At 44.5% G+C, this 23,661-nt stretch overlaps 1 protein-coding gene across 1 annotated transcript in view; it reads left to right on the top strand.

The window, feature by feature from the left end:
- SLC4A4 (solute carrier family 4 member 4) overlaps positions 1–23,661 on the top strand; it is a 229,217-nt gene that overhangs the window by 7,386 nt on the left and 198,170 nt on the right. The gene's annotated exons all lie outside the window — the stretch shown is intronic.

The following is a 23,661-nucleotide window of genomic DNA, read 5'->3' as shown; positions in this document are numbered from 1 at the left end:
AAGTCTGAAATTTCTGCTTGCCCCTAGAATGCAGCCTACTCTGGGGAGGTGCACTAAAGCTATGTCAGCAGCTAAGAAAACTGCAGCAGTCTGGGATGTAACTGGAGGAATTTATATAGCTGCAATGCAGTCATCTCTATAGGATTGTGACTCCAGGGTTATGCCATTGGAATCAGGATAAGACCTATGCAATCTCTTTTCCTTAAGTCCTCAGGAGCTGTGTTCAGTGCTTTTCCCTAATAGAGTGCCTTCAGCTACATAGGCAGGCTGTTGCAGGCTCTACCTTTGGAGAAGTTGAGCTACTTGAGGGGTGTAGCAAGACTGAGTTAGTTAATGTTTATGACATTCGGTGATGACAGTAGGCCTGTTCAAACTGATTCAAAGGAGAAAAGGGCTGTCCCATCATAAATCGTGCTTCCTGTTTCTGCTTGGAGCTTTGAGAGAAATCATCTCTCAGATTTAACTAAAACCTACTTGTCTTATAAGGTCTGCCTGATACTTCGTACAAGATGGGAAATAGATATGCAGAGGAATGACTGGGATGAAAGAAGACTTTCAAAGAGTTGCCCAGAATTTTTTTTCCTTTTTAAAAAGAACTCTGGTTAGTTTTGGGTGACTTTGTAGCATGTGGGAGAGGATATCTACAGGGCTAGTACGTTCTATAGTATGTGGGATCGCTGTCGATAGCTCACAGAACAGTTGCAGCGCTCCACTTGCAGAATGGGGCAGTATGATTGAGTGACTGAGGGAACTTGCTCTCTCTAAAAAGCAAGAATCATCCCACCCTGCTCCAGCAAACTTAATTCCCTTCTGAAATGACTTTTTTTACCTGCCACTCTCTGTGCTTATAAAACTCTGCTAGTATTTCAGGTTAATTGTACTGTACTTCATAAGAACAATTTGTGGCAGGTTTTGAGAGGGCTTGACCTGTGTCAGAGATGCTGAGAAACAGAAGATTAGCAATTTGCCTCTAGTTACCAATCTCAGTGTGAAGGCTGAGTATAGGTGGCAATGATGCAGTTTTCCTTGAATTATCTAGGGACAGGGCAGATTAGTTATGTTTGCTGGACTGCTTTGGGGGTTTTTGTTAATCTGTTTGAACATACTTTCTTTAAAGGCTCTGTACACTCAGAAGCTCTACTGAATCCTAATCTCAAGTTTTTAGTTACAAAGTGTATTTACAAACGTATTGCAAATGTATTTAGAAAAAGGAATGTGGCAAGCATATTTAGATTTTACTTTGTATAGTTGTCTTGTAGTTGTGTTCTGACTGCTCTGATTTGCCAGCATGCGTGTATCAATGTCGTAGATAAAATTACATATGTTGCAATGGTTGTAATGCATTCTTACTGCTTCCTGGTATTCAGTAAAACCAGTGAACTTAAAGAAATGATATTCAACTGCTCTAAGTTTAGCATATAATGAAGATAACTTGTTGACTGGGGTTATTGTTTTGGAGGGTATAACTGTACCCAAGAAACCAGCAGGACTCTCAGACATGTTCTGTTTCAGAGGGTTTACACAATATCTACCATAAACTATTGTCTGTTACTATGATACAATCAGAGCACATCAAATGGTGGATAAACACTGCGTAACTCATTCAAGAGATCAAGAAAGGTATATAGCTGAAGGATGGTAGAGATCTGGGGAAGGATGTTCTTGGCTTGGAGGGCAGTCTCAGAAGAAATGCCATGTGCCAGAGAGCAAAGCAGAGGCAGAAAAAGAACTTTGAAGATGGAGGGAAAGAGAGGATGGCATAGCCTTACAGCTATGTGGGCAGGAAGGAATAGATGTCCTAATTGTAATGTTGACAAAAGTTCTTGTAGGAATCTTCACGTGCAGCACTTTCTTGTGCCATCCTGTCTTACCAAAAGGATTTCTCCTTCTTCATACACAAAAGACTCTGAAGAGCTTCCCCAGGGAATATTCCCGCAAAAATATTTATGGCAGATTTTTTTTTTTGCCCCAAAATTTAAAATTATTTTTCTTACTTTATTCCAGCTTGCTATTTAGGTAGGTTGTTCTTCACGTTAAAAAGATGATTGCTGTTTTAATGTTTTTTATCCTGCTTTTAGTGATGTAAATTTTTCACTGTGGCAGAGCAGCCAGGTGACAATAGAGTTATCTTAATTCCTCAGATCACCCAAGAGTCCTGCTGGTTATTTCATTCATTTATTTAGGCAGGTTTATGATGTTCATTCTTGTCTTCCCTTTGCACAAGGGATCAAACATAAGATAAACCATTCATGCGTGCAGCAGTGCTCCCTGGTTGCCTAACTGCCTATTCCTGTCCTTCTTCCAGAGGCACCTCATTCCATCCCACAAGCTTTGTAGCATGATCTCAAGGTCAACAAATGGAGACTTGGGCAGACTGCCAAAAGAGAGAGGATTGTCCAGTCAGCCACAAAATCACCACTGAAAATGCCTTGCCACTCAAACTCAAATAAGAGGGAGTAATCTGAACTCTCTGGTTGATTAGTTTAAAAAAGGCTGTGTCAGGTTTTTCAACAGTGATGCTTGTCTGAGTTAGCAAAGAATTTCAGGTGATATTGGGAGAAGTGAATTGCCCCACTTACTTTGCTGGGTGTCAGCTCAGACTCAAAGATAATACCTGTTAAACTGAGTTAAATTTCACTGCTTTTCAACATGAGAAAGGGGAAAGACCCTGTTAAAAAGAACTATAGGGTCCATTTTGGAGTTCTTAGTTTTGGTGACCTTTTAACAATGTGCAGTCGGACTGAAAGTAGCAGTGGTGAAGTTCCTTGGCTTTAGAAAAATGCAACCTATTTTCAGCATCTGGGCTGTTTCAGCCAGTGATATTTGTGGCACGTAACATCTAACTGTTTTAGTGACAATTCTACAAATAAATGTGACAACTGGGTATCAGCTCAGAAAAGAAGCCGCCTTTTTATGTCTCTGCATCACAAATAACTTCCCTTATGTTTTGGGTTTTGGCATTTTTAGTTGATTGCTCATGTGTAAGAACTACTACTACATACCTAATTATAATCACTTTTAATTAGATCCTGCGGTACCTCCTGCAATACTTTTTAAGGATATTTAAAAAAAATCGTAACAGCAAGGATAAAGTGAAACTTGGTGCATCTAGTTGGGAGGGAAGAGGAAATGAAGACAGAAAAGAATTATACTTGGGTATAGAGCACCAAGGGAATTTGATAGGAGCGAGGTATCCAAAAGACATGAGACTTGCTAAGAATCTACAGCCCAGAAGGTACTGTTTCTGTCCAGCTTTTCATGCGTAATGACATATGTCCCATGCTTAATTATGGGGAGAATATCAATGCAAGTGATCTCCATGGTCTGACCAACTTGGAAGTTTCCATCCATTCTCTGAGGCATGAGGACTGAGCAGGCAAAGTCACTGACACTGGAAAAAGCAGTGAGGCCTGCGGCTTTGATGAAGTATTACCAGTTCTCTTACATCAGCTTGAAAAGGAAAGCCAGCACTTGCAGGTTACTTCTATGTCCCTGTTCTCCTTCCCCCTGCACCTCTATATCCAATGCTAAGGCCCTCTTAGCAAAGGCCTTCCTTAGAAGATCACCTTGGTGGTCTGAAAGGCTTTTTATACTTCTGGCTTTACAGTAAGGCTGAAAGAGCTGGAAAGAGGGATTTTTTCAGGAGTGCTAGCAAGATGTGGGCTTTCTTATCCCACTTCTGTGCCAGCAGCTGGCAGAAGAGAACAGAGCGCTGTTCAAGCAGTGGTCAAATCCCATTGTGCTTGGTAAAGGGCAAATGGGAGAAGACCAATGACACTGATGGGAAAGTACTACTTGCTTAATAACACAGATCTTCTGTTTTTCATATTCGATAACAAAAGTCTACTGAACCCCAGAAATGGGGGAGAGATTTGATACGTGTTTAAATGGGGTTTAGATGTTTACATTTCTTAGTCTTGAAAAATCTCAGTTTGAATGTAAGTGACTTCTCTTTGCTCCAAATGAATGATACAAGCTCTCTGCAGTTTGATGCATCTTTGCAACTGAAACACAAAATGACATCTGTCTCTACATCAGGGAGGTCATGGACATTTAGATGTGGCAATCTAACCACAAGGCTCTCTGACAAAGCAATGCACAAAGAAGTGCTGCAATACATGAACCTGTAAGTATTCTGCTAATATTTGGGAATATGGCAAAGTAGTTAACAAAGCAGGAATTGCTAGCTAATTTCTGATCGCACAAGAGTATGAATCATCTCTAATAGCCTTGTTCCCTGAGTGTGAAATAAGCCTTAGAAACCTGTTACATAAAAAGGCCTCCCAAAATTATCTGCTTAAACAGTGTGCCCTTACATACCTCTTGTAGCATTAGCAACAGGAGTGAATGGTGTGTTATCATGTGAAATACAGGCCTGGGATATTATGCATTGTAATATGGTTAGCTGTAGGTCTCCTGCATCTCTTCTATATGCAGGACTCCCCATCAGAAAGAAAGCCCCTTAAAAATCATTCTGCAAGTACAGAACTGGATGGCGTATCTCTGTTGCTGTTAGTGCTTATTTTATTTCACAGTTTGTAATGTGTCAAAGAGGGAACAGCAAAAGATAAATAGAAATACCAGAGGAGTGACAGAAGTCAAAAGAGCTTTCAGGAGCTGAAAGAATTTTCTCAGGTACTTGGCAGTGTGGTCTGAGGGTCAGAATACTGATCGAAGAAAAAATGAGGGGATCTGAGCTCTTTTTTGAAACGGTCCAGCTACTTATACGTGACAAAGGGCCCATTGTTTTATCCCTTCTTGTCTTTGTTTCCCTTCTTGCGTGTTGAGGCTTAATTTGTCTGTAAGCTCCTCAAGGCAGGGATTCTTCCACTAAAGGCACAACAGTACTATGAGTTCAGCTAGGGCAGTCCTACTTAAACACCAGCAAATGATAATAATACATTTACTGCCTCCTTGACAGCCAGAGACCTGTGTCTGCAAAGTTGATTTCTTTAAACTAGTACCTTCCTCTTCCTCCTTAAAAAAAAAATAAAAACTAGCTCAAAGGTTTTCAAAACCTGAGTTTTGATATTTTTAACTCGATGTATTAGTCTGTGAAGTTGTTTATCTGCTGTCAACTGTAGCTTGTTCAAAATCTGTGATGACAATAATATGCTGACAAATATAAAGCTTTTTGCTTTTAGATTTTCAAAGCTACTTAAAGAAACAAGTTTTTAATTTTGTTTACTAAGTGCCTCAGACTCTTCAAGCATTCTAATAACAAAGCAAGGAGGGAAAAATGTTAACAGAAAAAATCCTTGAAGGGTTCATTTTAGAAGCTTTGAGTTCGTAAATTGGAAAATAACTTTCAGCTTTCCAGGAAATAAACCTGCATTTTTAAGGATATGCACAACTTTCCTGCCAGAATCGCTGATATGCACAGCTGAGGATACTATCTCTCACTCCTGGGTCTCTGCATCCTTTGTGTAGATAAAGTTTCAGACTCTCCTAGAAGGCAGTTTTCCTTGCTTCATGTATGTGGAATTTGAGGTATAGAAAAGTTAAACTGTACCAGGACTTCTGCGCAAGTCAATAGTATTTTCTGAAGTTCAAGCAGGACGTGTGAGTGAAATCCTGGTCTCACTGGTAAAACAAAGGAGAGGGGCAAGTTAGTGTACTTCCTTTCTATTAATAATCCACATAAATGAATTCCTTTCTTCTGTGGTTCTCAAAGTACGTTATAAAAGGAGTTTAGGATCTTTATCCCTGTTTTACAGACCAGGAAACTCAGGCCACAGGCAACAAAATGACATTTCTGAAGTCATTTAGCAAGATAGTGCCATTGACAGGAATAAAATCCACATTTCTTGTGTTCCAGGTCAGTGCCCTAGCCAGTAGGCTCTTCTGCCTTCCCCTGCTACATGACACTTTTGTAAGCAGCTTGTCATCTCTACACAGGATTTGAGAGGAATAAATGGCAGCGAGCTGGTAGCACACTAGCTGGGGACAGTGTCATTTTCCTCGGTGCATCACGTTGCACTGCCTGCATGTAATCTGAGGTAATGGAAGCAGAGGGAAGCAATGCGTGCAATATAATACAAGAGCCAGTGCGGTGAGGACAACACCCTTCTATAAATACGAGTTGCAGATGTCTGACCCTAATGGGAACTAGAGCAGTCCCTATAGCCTATGGGGGTTTTGCTGTTTCTGAAAGGCTGGGGCCGGTACCCTTTTCCTCTTCTGTTCATTTTTTTGAATACTATTTTCCCCTCCTTTCCTCACCAGTATTAATTCAGGGGTGTTAGGGGAGTCGCATCCCTGCTTTCTCTCCTCCCCATGCCTAACCTTGCACCTTCTTCACTGTGGTGATGGACGCAGAGGAGGCATCAGAGTACTGCCTGTTGGCCTAACTCCGCACCCTCTGAAGTCACTTTAAGTTGAACTGCTCCTGACCCAGCAGGAACAGTGTCAGGCCCTCGTGAGAGCTCTCGACAATCTTTTTCCTTAATAGCAACTGAAAGTCAGATGAATAAAATATGTTCAGAAACCGCACAGTACAAATCTTCATTCTAGACAGGGTGTATATAAATTAATGATTGTAAAACATACAGGTTTAATGATGCATTTAAAGTGATTCTTAGTGCTACATCAACAATTGTAACGAGTGGGGAAGACAGGAGGGTTTTTGTTTGTTTGTTTTTACTTTTTTTGGAAATGCCTAAAAACAAATGTATTTGGGACTGGACTGGGATTTTTCCGGGAGAATGTGACGTTTCCCCATGTTCTAGGTAGGGATTTTGCAGGCAGTACCGACATGTAGCAAAAGCTAGTAAGCTGGGCTGGAGAGGCTTGAGCAGTGGGTCTGACTCTGCCCTGTCATCTCTGTGAGAGAGGTCAGACCTCCTCTGGTAGGGTGCCCAGAGGTTTGGCAAGAAGGAGTGGTGCAAAGAGCTTCCTGCCCTCTTCCCGAAGAAGGCCTGGGAGAAGGGAGCCTGAAGATGGGCACAGCATGGGGACTAGAGGCTAGCCCTGCCATCGCCCAGGAGCTGGGCAGGCCTCTGGGCGGAAGCAACCAGCCGCTGTCTCCAGTAGTTCTTGTGGTGCAAGGGAGACATATCCGCAGGGTGGGAGCGAGGGACCCTGACCCTGAATGGAGTGGAAAGAAGCAATTCGCAAAGGGAGTAACCAAGAGAGAGACTGAGGACTGTATTTCCTTGGGTCTGCTGTGGCTGATAGTGGCTCTATGCTGGCAGCTGAAATGGGGGGAACCAGCTGTGTGTCTTGGAAAAAGAGTGCTTGGGGCCTCTTCTCTTCCTGGCACTTGTAGGTACAGCAGAGAAACTGGTAGCAATGTCTAAAATTTACGTAAGAGACAGGAGGGGAACTGCTATGCAAGCAGTTCTGCTTTGGCTTTCAAAAACACCTTTCCATGATCGACTGCCTCCTCCAGAGTGTGTATTCCTGCCTCAGCCTTACACCTATCTCCTGGTGCTTGGTGGATTCCCAGCTTCAGCAGTGGCAGGTTTTCTATGTCCTGCGCTACAAAGCACGCTTGCGGGAGAAGGAATTGGCTTTCACTTAACCTTTGTATCTCCTTCCGTGATTTATCTTTAAAGACACATCCTCAGTGTTCAATGCCACAGTGTGCTCCAGTATGCCCTGTAACTTGCTTCTGTTCCCGCGGTAGCAGGCAGAAATGTACATTTTAAAATGCAGTTAAAAATAGCTTTGTTTGTTTTAAAGCACCCTGCCCTACCTGGTATTAATTTCCATGGAGTCAAAGCATTACAAATTCTCTTGGTTTCTGTGATGGCTGCAGACTGAATTTGGAATATTAACTCTTCCAAGCAGAGTTTTAATGATATCAACAAGTAAGTTTTTTTCAAACCTACCTAAATCATTACTCTCTGTTATGTCTTAAAGGGGAGATAACTAGTGAATTTTGCCCTGTATTCTTCTATTATGCTTTTTCAGTCTCTCTTTCTTTCTTTTACATTTGAATGGAACAGTTCTTTATTAGCTGTTCTTGGACTGGTAACAGTACTGTTTTGGCTTTCTTCCTAAGTAAAAGTTAATGTAAGGGTGCCATTCCAGCTTTCCTAATAATAATAATAAAAAGAATAACCTGACAGGCTAGGAATCAGGCTGTGGTTACACATTCAGGTGCATCAGATTTGTATGTTAACAGATAATTTGGCAGTACCAACTTCATTTGGACCAAGAATGAAAACACAGACATGTTTCTGTTTTGTAAATGAGAATACATTAGAGCACATGGTATCTGAGTTGGCTGCGGGAGAATAGATGGTATCTATTCAGTCATAAACATTGTTCCATAAAACGCTGAAAACGTTGCATCAGTAGAGTGAGCTTGTGCAGTCTGCTGCTTTGTTCCATATGGCTGTGGAGTTACTGTTCTGCTACGACGCTCCCTAAAGCCAGGCTTGCTGGGTTTTGGCACCACAACTTCTATTGCTCATTTATTCTTACGCTGCTAAGTTTGGCTGGTTACTCAGAGAGCTTCAAGTTGGAAGATGTAGTAATGGGGCTGGGAGAAACCTTGTTGAAGGCAATGCATGTTAAGAGCTGCCTTACGTTTGAAGTAACTGTAAAGTGCCTGTTAAGCTCCGCTGTATAACTAGGCTTCGAGACATAAGAAATGCTGCTGGGAGTCTACTGCTTTGCATCCAGGCTTGAAGGGGAGCTGGAACCGCTCAGAGGACGTACATGGCAGCTGGTCTAACAAACCACAGAAATGGGGTAATGGGAGGATTGAGACAGTTGTCTACACATGAGAGAGACAGCATAAGTACCAGAGCAACTGAGAGAGAAAGCAGTCAGAAAAAGACAAGCTTGGAGATGGATAGGGTGGCGCTGTGAGGATGAGAAGGCTAACTTTTCTGTGTCAGCTGCTGCCTGAAAGATGCTTGAAGCTGCAAGCACAAAAGCTATCTCCTTTTGTTTGATTCTGCCACTGTCGAGGGAAACAATGCATTGTGTGGCTCTGTAAATAAAAGGTCTTGTATCACGGTGTTCAAATCAGATAAATGTTTATCTTCCTGTAGAAACTACTCACAGGACCCCAACCACTGGTTAACCTCAGGGGTCAAAAAACAGGAAATGTTTTCTGCATTACACAGCTGATGTGCTATTGCTGTGAATGTTATTTTTGTTACTTTTTACCATTCTTTAAATCAAAGCTCTTTGGTTTTAGAACTTGTTCTCTCTACTCCCCAAAACTCCCAGAAAAAAGTCACAAGAAAAAGTAAGTGTTGTGAAAAGTTAATTATCGAAGGAAAATCTTTTCTGACACCTAACTGGAGGTTAATAGTGAGTTTCCATTGCTGGAACCGAAGTTTTACATATTGGAGAGGAAACTGGGTAAGGCACTGAAGTGGGGCTGAAGCGGGTGTCCTTCCATCCTTACCACAGATGACAAGTGAAGAAGTTAATTATTCTTTCCACTTATATCTGTAAAGCACCTTTTGGTGTGCCTAGTCTACTTAGATACTAAACATTATGGAGTGGAGACTGTCTCTAACTCTATCTTTGTACAGCACAGCAGGGTTTCAGTCAGAGCAGCATGCTGGCAAGGTCCGTACAATAATATCCAAACGCTATAGTTGTTACCCCAGCTCTGCTTGCTTACAGCAACCTTAAAAAAGTACTGCAGTCATACATTGTCTGAGTTGATTCATGCTGGAGATGAATAATTTCCAGAAGACTTGCTGTGTCAGAAATGGAGGGGGAACAGCTTTCCTTGGTTTGTATTTTCTCTTGCATTGAAAGGAAAGCTGATGTGCTTTATTCACTTGTCTACCCAGAGAAGTCTTTGCTAAGTAAGGTAGCTGATGGATTTAGGTAGAACTGGAAGTGAGGTGTATCTCCCATTCTGTGCGAGTTGACTGTGGGGAGTTAGTGTACTTAGAGTATACTTAGAGAGTCCTATCGGAGCACCTGTAATACAATTTTTGTGTGGGGCACACCTCAGAAAGATGTTTCGAGAGGGTAGTTAAGTCCTGGCTTTTGAGACCAGTTCCTGATGAAGGCAAGTATGAGTGTCAGTAGCAGTAGGGAAAGTAGTGTCGTCATCTTTACCAAGTAGGGAAGAGCATGGTGTAGTTCGTCAACGAACCCAGAGAGGGCAGAGAACTTCAATGCTTGTGTAAATCATGAAATTAGGAGAAGGCCCTGTGCTCTTGCTTGCCCCTTGGACATGAAGGCGCTTTCTGCCTTTCTCCTAGCACCCAAACGTGTGCAAAGGGCTGGTTTTAGACAGAAGTAGTTGCCTAATGCAGCGGGCAGCTGGAGGTGGCCAAGCAGGCCTGGCCCCACTGTTAAAATTTGCCTGTGTGAAGGCCCTGAGGACGTAGTATGGTTGCTGTACGCTACCAGGGAGGAACGGGTCAGGACTGCGGGTTGGTGGTTACTCATGGGCAGAATGGCCCACGAGCCACTTCTTCTTTCCCCAGCAAGAGGAGTAGCAAGCTTAATCCTCCTGGCTCTCCATTCCAACTCTACCGCTTCCCTTTTTTCTTTCCTTTTCAGTGGCAGGTGTGAGCTGGTATTTGTTCGTAGCTGGTCTCAGCTCTGCCTTCTCGGCACGGCAGAGAACATGACTGCTTATGCTTTTCGGCAGCACGAAGCCGACTGCAGTTGTGTTCTGTGCCCGCGTGCTTACGTGTGTGTGCAGCTGTGAGAAGGTGGGGTGCCAAGGCAGGAGTTGGAAAGGGCTTAGGTGCAAATAAGTTTAGCTGACTTGCTGAGGGAAGGTGTTTCGAGGAGCAGTAGCTGGGAAAAGGGATTAAATGAGGTGAGTGGGGTGAAAGTTCACGTGCTTGGAGAAGGCCTCCCAGCCTCCTGCCCAGAGGCTGGAAAGAAGGCCAAACTCGCTCTAGTCAGCCCCAAGATGGGAAGTTTGGACCACGGACAGATAGCTGACTCGTATTAGTTTCAATGTCACTAAGTGAAGGGCTCAGCTTACGCATAAGGGATACGCTAGGCAAATTGTAGTAGTGGGATATTCCTGTTTGTTGTGGACCCCACTCTCTCTTTGCTGGCAGCAGAAAGGTTTGGTGTTCGGGATGTTGCCCCTACCTTTCCCTCACCCCGATGCTGGTCGGCATTGCTGTTCTCACCTACTTTTATAATGGCTTTAAAGGAGACGCTCCCACAGTTGGTTGGTCAAATGAAGCAAAATGTCACAGAGGGAGACTATTTTGATCCCTTTCGCTGGGGGGGGGGGTGCAAGGGGAGGGGAGAAGGGGGCCAAAATAAACGTCATAACAGACCTGAAGTTAAAAAGTGTTCCTCCAAGCTTGGGCTGTGCTTGCTGGGCTCTGACTCATTGAGCTGGAGCGAATGAGCAAGGTGAGCTGTTGCGAACCGCTGTTTCCCGTCTTGCTAGAAGAACTGGATGGAGCAGGTGGTGCTGTGGGTGGACTGGAGGTAGGTCTGTTCAGCGTTGCCGAGATTCAGGATCCCTGGGGAGGGATGCAGTGACTTCAGGTCAGAACTGTTAACTCTCTCTCTTCCCTCTGTGGCAGATTTTGTATTCCACAGAGTTTTCACTGTTGATACAGGATGTGATCGATACAAGACTATTTCAGGTGCAAGCTCTTTTGCACCAGGTTCTGCTATTTTAATGCGGGAGAGCTTTCTAGGCAGTCTTAGGAGCTGGAGAATCCTCCGAGAGTGAGCATTTGGGTCTTCTCAAGTGGCTGTGATATCCTGTGCCCTACAACACATGTGAAAGAGTCCAAGCATCCAGTGGAAACCTGTCCATCTTGTCTTGTGTTATTGCTTGCTTAATAGATGCTATGTGGATGATTACGGAGTGATTTCATGAAAATTCATTTTTATCCTGTGTATGATCTGTCCAGCCTGTGCTAGCATATTACAGTTACTCCTTGGATAACATCAGTGTTGTGGTTTGTTGTCAGTGGCAAATGGTCTTGCTGAGCCAACTTTTTGATCTGTTTAAATCATTAAGATTAGTGGCATAACATCTCCCTGGAACGTTGTGATAGCAAGATAAACTGTGCTCAGTGTTAGGAAAAGAAGGGTTGTACGTCTGTCTGTATTTCTCAGAAGCTGCTGAATTTTTTTAGGCCTTAATCTGCAGCCATAACTACATGATTGTAACCAGTAATTATTAATTGGGAGCAGAGCCAATAAACGCTGCAGAGTTGGAACTGATATTCCGAGAATTATGCAAAGCAAAGCTGGGGAGCGCAGCAGCAAGGGGAATTGGTCTGTGATAACTGCATATATGAGGAACAATGAGAGAAAGAGGAAGACAGGGAAAGGTGTCTAATGGGCTCTACGTTTGTCAGAGAGACCTAGTTAGAAAATGTGGAATAATTATATCTTTGAGTCATTTGCTTTTCCATATTTGAAAGCCTCCTAAACATGTCATCACAATATATCTGCTTGCTGAAGATGAGCAATTTGATAAGGTATGATCGATTGTGTTAAGTGTGACAATAACAAAGGGCATGTCTAAACATACAGCAAATATTTTCCTTCTCCTGTGGAAAATGTTTAAACATGAAGACAGTTTAGGTTTTGTCAGCCAAAGAAATAGTTGATGACACCAGGAGTAGATCCCTCTAGTAAGGCTGATTTCAGGCAATCAATGAATAAATAACTGATTAGTGCAAACTTATGGTTGAGAGGAAAAATGCGGAGTCCATTTATTTATATCTCTGCAAAAGGAATGTAATATGCTAGTATAAGAAGGTGAAAGTGCCTTTCCAAAATGCAAGGCAGTGAGGAACAGGGCTCATGTATCAAGAAGTCGATGGGTTAGTTGTCAATTAGAGAAGACCCTGTTTGTGCTAGCTGTGTGGGACCAGTGAATGCCTCTCAGCAGAGTGGGGAAAGGTGAACACTGGGGTACTTTACTCCTGCCGCAAGAAGGGGAAAGGTGGGCATGGAGAGCCGAGGGAGAGCCTAGGAGATCTGAGCTGGCTGCTCCTGCTGCCCCCAGGGGAAGGAGAGACATGGGGCAGCTTGCTGAGGCAGTCTAGCTCATCCTCTGCAGCAGCTGCTGCCCCCCTCTCTGGGTTTTTCCCTTAGTTCCAGCTGCACGTTGTGCCTGCTTGTGTCCTCCGGCATAGGAGCAAGGGCAGGGGTGGCTGGGGTTTGGCCAGAAGACACCACATTAGGGTAAAGTTTTCTCTTTCCTGACACCCTTGGAAACAGCTTGTTGGGAGAGGGCTCAAGGCTGCTCTAAGCTGCAAGCAGAGGTAAGAATGCAAGAAACATACAGCTGGCTTTTAGCCAACAGTATTTCTCCTGTCTCCCTTCCCATCCTTCCTCCTTTTATTTTCTCTCCACCCCCAAAGCATGGGAATGTAATAATTGCGTTTTGACCCAGTTTCCAAACTCACTGTACCTTAGTCATTGGAAACAACGAAGTGGTGGGAGGAGAAGAATTAAGAATGAAAAATAGCCATTAGCTAGCGCCAGTGGGGCAGGAATGTCAGAACGCTGTTGGAAGTATGTGCTAACAGATTTGCAGAACAGCTGTTACAATGCAGCTTTTCATGAAAAAAAGTACTTACATTTTTGATATTGGATCTGCGATACGCCAGTCTTGTAAGACTCTCAGTTCAGGTTGACTTCAGATACAGTACTCTAAGCATAGATGCCTGTGTAAAGTGCCTGGATTTTCAAAACTTGGCTGGAGATTTCGTGGCAGCCTTTCTTGTGGTTATTTCTGGCACCTCTGGCTGCCAGTTGGAATGCGGGGCTATAGATATGTGTGGAAGTGGAAAGGAATGGGTGTGAGTACTTGTGTGGAGTAGGAGCCTTTTAATAGAAACAGGGTTGATTTAAGATTGGTTTTTGAAATGAGCAAAGATTTGGGGAGCAGATGTGAGTACAAAATCCAAACCAGTTTCCTCCTTCGGCTGTTAGTGCAAGAGGGTAAAAAGGTCTTTTGAAGTGATTTCAAACAACAATTAATATTCCTTGGAATCTCCCCATCAACCCTGTAAGAAGGCTCCATGTGATGAGGAAGTCAGAATTTAACCTTGGGAAGTAAGATAGGGAGAGGAGGGAGAGAGAGAGAGGGATGAGAACAGAATGAGAAGGATGAGAATACAGTCTTCTGCTGACTTCTGCTGTGTGTGTCCTTGTTGCCTCTGATTCTGTCCTGGATCCAAAGGCTGCCTTGGACTAGCCCAATCCCAATTCCTTTTTGGGCAAGGAATTGTAAAATGTTCCCTGAGGGACAGCAGGAAGCAGTTCTGCTCTGACAGGAGACATGAAATTGGTCAGAAATTGCCTGACTGCATCTGTTTGGGGCCACTCTTGCTCAAGCTCCCTTTCCCTGATTGAAGCCAGCAATCAGCTCATAACCTGACCTCATTGCAGTTCCTGTGTTTTACGTGGGTTTGGCTGTTACTGGGCTGTTTGCAGGCTGCCCTGGGTGGCCTGTTTTGTCCATCAGATTGCAGCAGGGAGGGTGTCCCCAAAGTGGATGTCCCAGGTAGAGAGAGTTCGCTTCTGTGTTTGCACACCTTGAACCGCAGTGTGACCCTGCTGTCCTCACCCTTCTGGGTCTCACCATACTATGTATCAAGTATTAATGCATTTCAGGAGGAAAAGGCGTTGAAGCTAATGCTACTTCTGAGGGCATAGGTGGCACCTGGAATAGTTGCTCAATAGGCCGAGGAATACCGCTGGTGCAGGAATATATATTACTGCTGCCTCTGCTGCAGTGGGGAAACCGAGCGTTAGTGTCCTCCCAGGCTGCCTTTCCCTGGCAAAGATGAGACTGACTGTGAAGGCAAAACCGTGCCCAGGAGGGCAACTCTGTGGCTCCACTGCAGACGCTTCGTAACTAAACAGCCTGGTCTCAGAAGAGGGGGCTGGTGAGGTGCCTCGAAGATGTCCTTTCCTTGGTGGGGAAGGATTGGAGCTGTGAGATGGGACCATGATGGTGCAGGAAAATGCAGGCAAAAAGTTCAAGGCTCTGAGAGATGGAGATAATCCTCACATGTTTATATTAATAAATTGATGTGTGAAATTCTCCAAAGGAAATATTTTATTCTGGTGTTTTATAAGAATAAACTAAAAGCTCACCCTTTGACAGTACTACTATTTTGTTAAAATGCTCCACCAGAACATGCTGTCCTGTCCCTTCATATCTGTCAGTGCTCTGTCATGCCCTGAGTCCCATAAAATACACAGAATGTTGTCTCAGACAGTGGTCTGCTGTTGCTACAAGAATGTTGAGGTGAAGCCTTAAGTTTGAGTTTCTAAGGCAGAAGATACTGTTTCTGCACATTTTTATTTCATACAGTGCCTTTATTTCTATTCATCTTAGGCTGATATGCCTTTAATTTTAGTTACTGGAAGCTGGTAAAACTGGAGGCCAGTTGCTTATTTCATCTCTTATATGTGGAAGCCTGGTCACGTAAGCAGTTCTCGCAGGTTAGTGGATCTGAGATGCTCTGTAACAATGCACCATTGCCAGCTCTTTCAGTTGCTTGCAGAGCACCAAGCGATCTGACCTTGTCATTGAACTTTCAGTCACCACACTGCCTTCTCCCCATGGAGAGGCGGTAGGGTTTTGCTCTGATGCAGGGTGCTGGCTGTAGTCGTCTTGAGGAACTGCTGCTGGAGATAATAGCAGGAAGGATTTAAGTAGGTGGTTTCAGCAATAGGTCTTGTGGGTAGGTTCTCCTCAGTGCAGTTCCTCTGAGTTTGCTGGTGTTGCCTACGTATAGCACGCAGCTCAATTATTGCTCCTCTTTGGCTTGGACTTGGGAGCAATGGCCAGAATATTTGGCAGAGCTGGCCAGGGTGGGGTGGGGTTGTTATCTAAAGGTATCTAATGGTAGCCAGTTTGGTTTTCTGGTAAGGAACTGGTGGACTTCAGCTAGGGTTTCCTCTCCCTTCCCTTGTGATCAGTCCCTAGGGTTTGGGGCTGCACGTTGCTGAGTCTCCTCTCTCTCTCTCTGCTCACTTACCTGAGCTTGTAAAAGCTGATGTAGCAGAAGCCTGCTGGGCTGGGGAAGGTGTCGAAAGAGCAGCCAACTCTCAGTGATACTTTTCCCTTGAAGTCTCACGGCTCTCCGAGCATTTATCCTGCATTATTTTCTGCTTCCCAAGCAAATGTAGCACTCCAGCAGCCATGAAGATGCCTTTTCTTGGCAGAGAGGGATAGGGTAAACCCCTTGTAAATAACATCTGTGACTGTTTCTGTTGCGATTGTATGTAATCCCTGGTTTTGCTCTTTATGCTGGGTTTTATTTATTTATTTATTTTTGGCCTTGTTTTGGATTGGACAACGTGAACTTGTCTAGTTTCAGTTTTGCTCCGCCTTTCTCCTAGGAGACTTTGCACTTCAGATTCTCTTGAAGTCGCAAAGACCTTTTGGAGTTGCCTGGGCTGCTGGGAAATGGTTGTTTGCTTTAAAATATTCTGTTTCCATTGGAATGACCAAACAAAACATTTAACAATTATTATGTCTTCAAAGCTTTATTTATACAACATACATTTCTGGCTAGATTTAACCTGGCAGTGTTTCCTTTAAATGTTTTGTTTTGGATACATTTACATAAAAGAGTTGAGAAAGAGTGAGAGATGTGGAAATCCAAAATAGTAAATAATCATGCTGTTATTTAATCCTTCGAAAAGGGAAGCAAACTTTTATGGTGAGCCAGAATAGACAATGGAGTGACAGATGTAAGTCCTTCCCAAAGCAAATTAAACTTTCGGTATGCAATGCTTTGTTGATTACAGCATAAAATGATCTGGATTTTAGAAATGAAGGGGAAATATGATCAAGTTACTTTGAATGTTAACTTCATTGAACTTACCAGTTGCTCCTGCTTAGCCTTTTTATTGGTATCAAAAGAGGGCACCCAGTTAAAAAAGATGTGCTACTTTAAAGGCTAATCAAAGGAAATACTGTTGTTTTCTGGGAATAAAGAGTGTGCAGTTTTGCAGTAGGGTAATGGGTTAAAGCCAAGGAGCTGAGCTGAGAAGGAAAAGATGTAACAGTTAGGTGAATATCTGTTGTTTACATCAGCTACATAAAGAAAACAACAATGTTCCAAGGACATTAACCCACATAGACCTGGATATCAAGTAACGATTATTTGTCTGGAGCTAAGAAGTATACTTTCTCATGGGCTCTTCTCTGTAGTTTCCTGTTGTGATAGTTTTACAGCTTTTCTTCAATAACTATCAGAAGGCGTTATCAGAGACAGATACTCAGATGTATATGTGGTTAGGCAGAGGATACAAATACAGTGATGCAAGACAAAGCTTGATACTGGTGTTCCTGGTGCTGCCTTTAGAAGAAGAGAGAACCCTTTTCTTACATCACCGTTGTTGACATCATGATCATATTTAACAAAGGCATCCCTATAAATATTCAGTTTGTAGCTTATTCTGTCAGAAAAGTTTTGTTTAATGAGGTCACCCATATACACAGCCTTGCAATTCTGGTGGCGTAGTGGTGGATGCATTCGCCTTGTGAAGAGAGCATTCTCCAGAAAGTGGGATTTCAGCAGGAAGTTACTTATCACCGTGGCATGCTGTATTTCAGAATTCCTGCTGCTGCCGTTTGGCACCTCCAAAGCTCTGTAGAGGTGTCTGCAGAATATTTCATCTTGACAGAGGATGTTAGATGCACGACATCTTTTGAAGAAGCCTGTAATATCTGATCTCGGAGGTTAGCAACTGGACAGCTGTTCAGTTTGAGTCCCTTAGCTAAGCTTGGAGCTACTTGGTATGTCTTGTAAACAATTGCATTAGAAAGTAAGCTCTGTTTCAGAATCACCTGGTGGTGTTTCATCTTTCAGGGGCTTGGCACTGGGGCTTAGTTAGGTATCCAGCTGTGTCTTTCTTTTTTTTCCCTGTAAAGAAAAGACATGGTCTTGAATTAAGAGGTAACAGTGGCCTGGCAGTCAAGCTGCTTCTTCCTACAGGATATTATTCAGTGCTCAAGAGCATATGCTATTAGTGTAGAAGAGGCAAGAATTCAGTTTTAGACTAGCAGGAAGAATTTGTTTTACTCATGTGTGCTTTCCCCTAACACTACCTATCACCATCTGCTTTTTGGAAGGTACCTTCAGCTAGGGGATAAGAAAGTTCACTAAGGGTTCCAGTTACTTTTGATAGCATGTTGTGAACATACATATTAGCCGTGTTGGTAGACTTGGCCTTACACTGAGAGTGGGTGAGCCTCCTCCATGCCTCTCCAGTCAGTGCTAAAATCTTGGAGGTTCTCCTGAGCTGATGCTCCTGCCTGTGTCTGTCATATAGCAGAGAAACGCTTCTGGCTCTTTTTCCTCATTCTCACGTAGATGCAGTTGGCCTGGTGCTAAGGTGGGTTGACTTCATGCCCTGTAATTTCTCCTGCCCCCTGAGACATGTGAAAGAACCTATGTCCCTGCTGCCTGGGTTGCTGCATGTACTCGCTCTGAGAGGGCAGAGAGGAGGCAATGTGTTTAAAAGTGTGGAAGTGCTTCAGTCAGCTGGGATGCTCTCCCCCTCTTCCCCCCCCAGCTTCCAAATTTATTTACGCTGGGGAGGATGAGTGTTGTTTCAATATCCTGACAGTTGTGGGTAGCGGAAATGCATGTTTCAGCATCCTAAGCTCTGGTGGTTTTGTGGGTGTATAAATAAACATACTTTTCTTATTTTAGCAAAGCCCTGTGTTTTGGACTCTTCGACCAAAGGCTGGTTTTGCTTCACACCCTCTCATACCAAGCAGGACAAAACTTAAAACATACCGAGCGCTGCGCCCGAAAGGCAAGTTCCTCAGTGAGGACTCTGCTGCTCGCCCCCCTCTCCCGGGCAGGCTGCGCCTGGAGCAGTGGCTTCTCTGGGCCTGGCTCGGCCGGGGGCCCGGCGGGCACTGGGCGAGCTGTGGGGGCGGCCTGGCCCGGACGGGGCTCCGGCGAGCGGTTCCAGCAGAGGGCCCCCGAGCAGCGCTGCTGGGCCGCCGGCGGGCAGCCCTGTCCCGAGCAGCTCGGCGTCTCCCCGTCCTCGCTGGCCTGCCCTTACCCTGTGTGCAGGGGCTGCTGTTGCTGGAAAGATGAGGGATGTTTCTGCAAGGAAGAAAGGGCGCTTCAGAAAATGGAAGCAGTAGCTTGCAAGAGATTGGCAGGTCTTGCTTGCGAATCTGTGCTAAGCACAAACTTGTGTTGCTTCCCAGGGAAGAATTCTGGTCTCCAAGCGTTCAACCCTGCAACCTTAACTAGAGGTCCGCTTGACAAGTTGTTCTGGGCTCCCCAGTACAAGAGAAACAGGGAACTATTGGAGAGAGTCCAGCATAGGGCTGTGAAGATGATTAGAGGACTGGAGCATCTCTCCTATGAGGAAAGGCTGAGAGAGCTGGGCCTGTTTAGCCTGGAGAAGAGAAGACTGAGAGGGGATCTTATCAATGCATAAAGGTATCTTAAGGGAGGGTGTCAAGAAGATGGGGCCAGACTGTTTTCAGTGGTGCCCAGCAGCAGGACAAGAGGCAACAGGCACAAACCGAAACACAGGCAGCTCCATCTGAATATGAGGAAAAAATTCTTTACTGCGAGGGTGACAGAGCACTGGAACAGGTTGCCCAGAGAGGTTGTGGAGTCTCCTTCTTTGGAGATATTCAAAACCCGCTTGGATGCGATCCTGTGCAACATGCTCTAGGTGACCCTGCGCGAGCAGGGGGGTTGGACTAGATTATCTCCAGAAGTCCCTTCCAACCACAACCCTTCTGTGATCCTGTGAAAAGATGAATGTGTGACCCTGCGTGGGGGAAGGCAGCAGGAATTTTGCAGTTTGTTTCTTTGGCCCTGTATGTGGTGCCACAGTTAGTGGGCAGAAGTTCAGTTGGGGTCCTGAATTAGGACTCTTACAGAGTCTGGAAAGTCAGCTTCCCATTAAATGTTGCTTTGGCTACTAACCTAGGCAGGAATATTAGAAAATGCAGAACCTGCTAATCTAGTTTGAAAAGCCAGTAAGTTTGTTTATATTGTAATAAGCAGATATCAAGGTAATGTTGTATGGGACTTTGTTCTATTTAGATTTCCTAGGAAGCAGATGAAAAGAACAGACAAGCTCCTGATTTTTGGGACTTGAACACAAACAGAGAACACAAATATGGGAGCAACTGAATTGCTTTTCATGAGTGGTTGTTAGGAATTAGTGCTATCGGACTAATTCAGCTCTATTATTAAGCTCATTGTGTAATGGAGGAATTTGCTCTATTGACTTCAACAACTAGAATGAGGAGTGTACCTGTCTGGTTTTGACAAAACAAATGAACAAAAAACCCCATGGTCTTTAGGAACAGTTTTGATCAAGGATTGAGTCCTGAAAACAATGCATGACTGATTTTGTTAATGAAAAGGTGATTACTTGCGTGCACCAGAGTTTTCAGGTTTGAGCCCCCTTTTGGAAATGATGACTTGACATTGACTGTTTGTCAACGCAGTAAAACGATACAAAAAGCCTCCTTGAGAAATATACCTGTAGTCTCTTTGCACCTAATTCTTTTTGTTGAAATGGTTATATGCTTCTGAGACTTCCTGACTGAAACTGTATTACTCCTGATTTAATTTAATACAAATACTTTATCATTCAGTAGTCTGCAAAAAACTCTAGAAATACAGAAATTGCCAGTTTCCGTTTAGTTCAGCATTGGCTCTGACAATGCTGTGGTCAGTGTAAGCGGCTGCTGAGGAATCTGCAAGAAATTCTGCAATATATGTTTATGGAATAACCTGCCCGTATGGAAAGTTCTACTCTACCGATTCAGCTGGGCACATGCATGTATATATGTTCTAATCCTTATCATTGTAACTTTAGCCATTCTCACTGTCCTTATAAATGTCAAATGCTGTCACTGACAAAGATGCTTTGTGGTACTTCTCAGGAAAACTGAACACTGGGCAAGAAGGCAGACAGTTTCTGTCTAACAGTGGATATTTAGTTGAACGTGGTGTGGTATTCTCTGCAATAGCTTTTGCAGGCTGTATTGCCTCTGTCTTGAGTACAAGGTTTGCTTGGGTGAAGGCCTTGCCTCGGGAAGGTCACTGGGCACACCTTTTCTTAGCAAAGCCTTTGTGGGCAGCGCTGGAGCCGGCGGACTTAAGCACACATTTAAATAGACAACCAAAGACTTCACAGACAAAACTCTGTTTCTCCAATGCCCATTCTACAAAGAGAAAGTTGGCAGGCTTTGGTCTTAAATGATGAGCTTATCCCAGTTTATTAAATGAAATAGGGAAAAAATATTGGAAATTACTAGACCAAATCTTTTTAGGAGGAAATACAAACTGAAGTGTGCAAGTCGTGTCAAAATGTACATGTACACGACAGCATATCATGCAAATCAGGTCCAGTTGGTGGGGGGGTTTTGTGTTGTCAGTCACAATGATGGACAGAACTATGTCGTTCTACTTGCATGCGTCTCCGTACGTAGAATGCACGCATTTTAAAACTTGGCTGAGATAACCGACTTGGCTCTTGATTTAAGGACTCCTGGAAATGATTTTGTTAGGGTTTTAGATCATTATATGTAGTGATGGTATATTTAAAGACAGACTTAAAACTCATGCGTTGTAATGCCAAAACAACTTTTAGCCAAAAAATTAAATGCATAGGTTTAAGATGATAGTATTTTAAGTTAAATGTTTTGTAAAGAAATGGAATTGGTATGGGAGCTGGATGTGGTACCGAAACTGTGAGCTAAAGGGCAACTGCTAAGGATGGCCAAAGAGGTGCTTTCACTGAGGAAACTAAACACCACAGTGAAAAAAAATCCTAAACCACGTATTACTTGTTCAAGTGGCAAGAAGCAATAACAATCTTCTGAAGCAGCTAAACAAGTGAACTTCCCGTTTAGAAATAGATGTGAGCCTGAAGGTTCATGCTAACTGGAATTACAAAGTTAAATCGTGGGGAGAAGAGTGGCTGGTTCTGAGCCGTCATGTATGCCTTCAGAAGAGGGAGACGTGGTTTAGAATTGGATAGTTATTTGGGTTAAGGCTTGACTATACTAAACTTCTAAATTCGTTTCGTGCTTGGCTTTTGTTAACACAGCAGCTGTCATCTGTTAAAAGGAAACATAGCTCTAAGAAATTCAAGTCATTTTCAGCTTGTCAGCAACCGTTGGAAACCCATAAGGAGTTTGATTTATTAAAGGGAGCAGAGGAGGCCAAGTCGTGACCAGTTTAGGTTCAGACCATAGATGTGAAAACATTCAGGAACCCATTAAAAAGGCAGTGGTGGAATAGTAGCTTAAAGACAGATACCTGTTTTCAGAGGCTGAGGAAAGTACAGGGGTGAGAGCAGCAGAAGGGCTAGTAGAAATTGGGCAGGGGAGATAGTCCACTTCCGCGGTGTTTTTGCTCTGACCTGCAAGTACTGTGGCTTCTGCTGCTGCTCCTTTTTTGCCTGCACAAGGGATTGCGTATTATCCCCGAATACTTGATTTGGACAGGTGACAAAAGTGGAGCCTGGTAGTTCAGGAGTTAGCTGAAGAGGCAGTTGCCATACGGTAATGCTAAACCTTGCTGAAGAAGTGGCGTTTTTCTCTGCAGAGCAACAATAGTCGCCTTTGTTCCCCGAGCGCTCGTGTCCTTTCTGCTGATGGATTGCTGTTCTGCCATGTTACTTGTGAGCTCTTTGCAGAGCCCAGTTGTTCAAAAATATTTTACGCGTCTCCTCACGTTGGCCTGGGTGGCAAAGCTCAGCACAAGAGCCACAGCCTACTGAACAAAACAGGGAGATTAGTTTTGGCATTGGTACTCTGCTTTACCCTCAGTTTGGAAGGAACTTTTTGAAGGGCAGTTCTTGAAAATAGAAGTGTGAGTGTGAGAGAGAGAGACAGACAGGGTCTAAGAGTACGTGTACAGGCAGAAAGGTCAGATGTTGGATGTGAAGGCTCGGACGGTGAGCAGCGGTTCTCCCGGGGCTGATGCAGCAGCTTACCAGAAGGAATTTAAAGTGCATAACCGCCCTGTGCACGGGGCCTTGTTCAAAATGTAGCCAGGCTGCAGGCGTTCCCGTAAATGCCTAGTGATAGGTTATCCTCGCCGGGCTGGGAACTAAGCAGAAACACCACGTAAGGTGTTACTTCCTTGACAAACTGTAATGGACTGCATGAATGATGCTGGACACTTTTTCCTGGTTTTTGCTCTGCAGTATATGGGTGGGTTTTTTGTCGTTTTGTTTGTTTGGGGTTTTTTTGACCACGATGTTACCTTGGTTGTGTGTTTTAAGTGAGGTGGTTCCCGCTTCAGGAGTACGCTAGGCCCTCTGAAAGGTTGCCCTCTGCACTACGCTTTTGTGGCGAAGCGCAGATCTTTGCTCCTGCGGACGCCCCTCTGCTGCATCGCAAGCCAAAGCATCCGCCGCTCGGCTGGTGCGGGAGCCGGGCTTCCCCGGGGTGCGCGCGTCGTGCTGGCTGCCTTCCCGCCCGGTGCAGAGCTGAGAAACGGGGTAGCGGAGCACAGGACTGCGCGCGGGGCACGGCCCAGGGCATGGCTATCACGAGCCGGCCGGGACGCGCAGAACTGGGGGGCGAAGTGACGCTGCGGCGCGGGGGCCTGCGACGGGCCGGGGTCCTACGGCCGCCGCCCCCGCGCCGGCTGCAGGGCGCCCAGGTGGCAGCGCTGCCGCCCCCTCCGCGGCCCCGGCGCCGGCTGCCGCGCTGCCCGCCGCGGCGCGCACCTGCCCGCGCTCTCTGCTCGGCGGGGCCCG

The sequence above is a fragment of the Dromaius novaehollandiae genome, chromosome 4 (genome assembly GCF_036370855.1).
Source record: "Dromaius novaehollandiae isolate bDroNov1 chromosome 4, bDroNov1.hap1, whole genome shotgun sequence".
Lineage (NCBI taxonomy): Eukaryota > Metazoa > Chordata > Aves > Casuariiformes > Dromaiidae > Dromaius > Dromaius novaehollandiae.
This window is presented reverse-complemented; position numbering and strand designations above follow the sequence as displayed.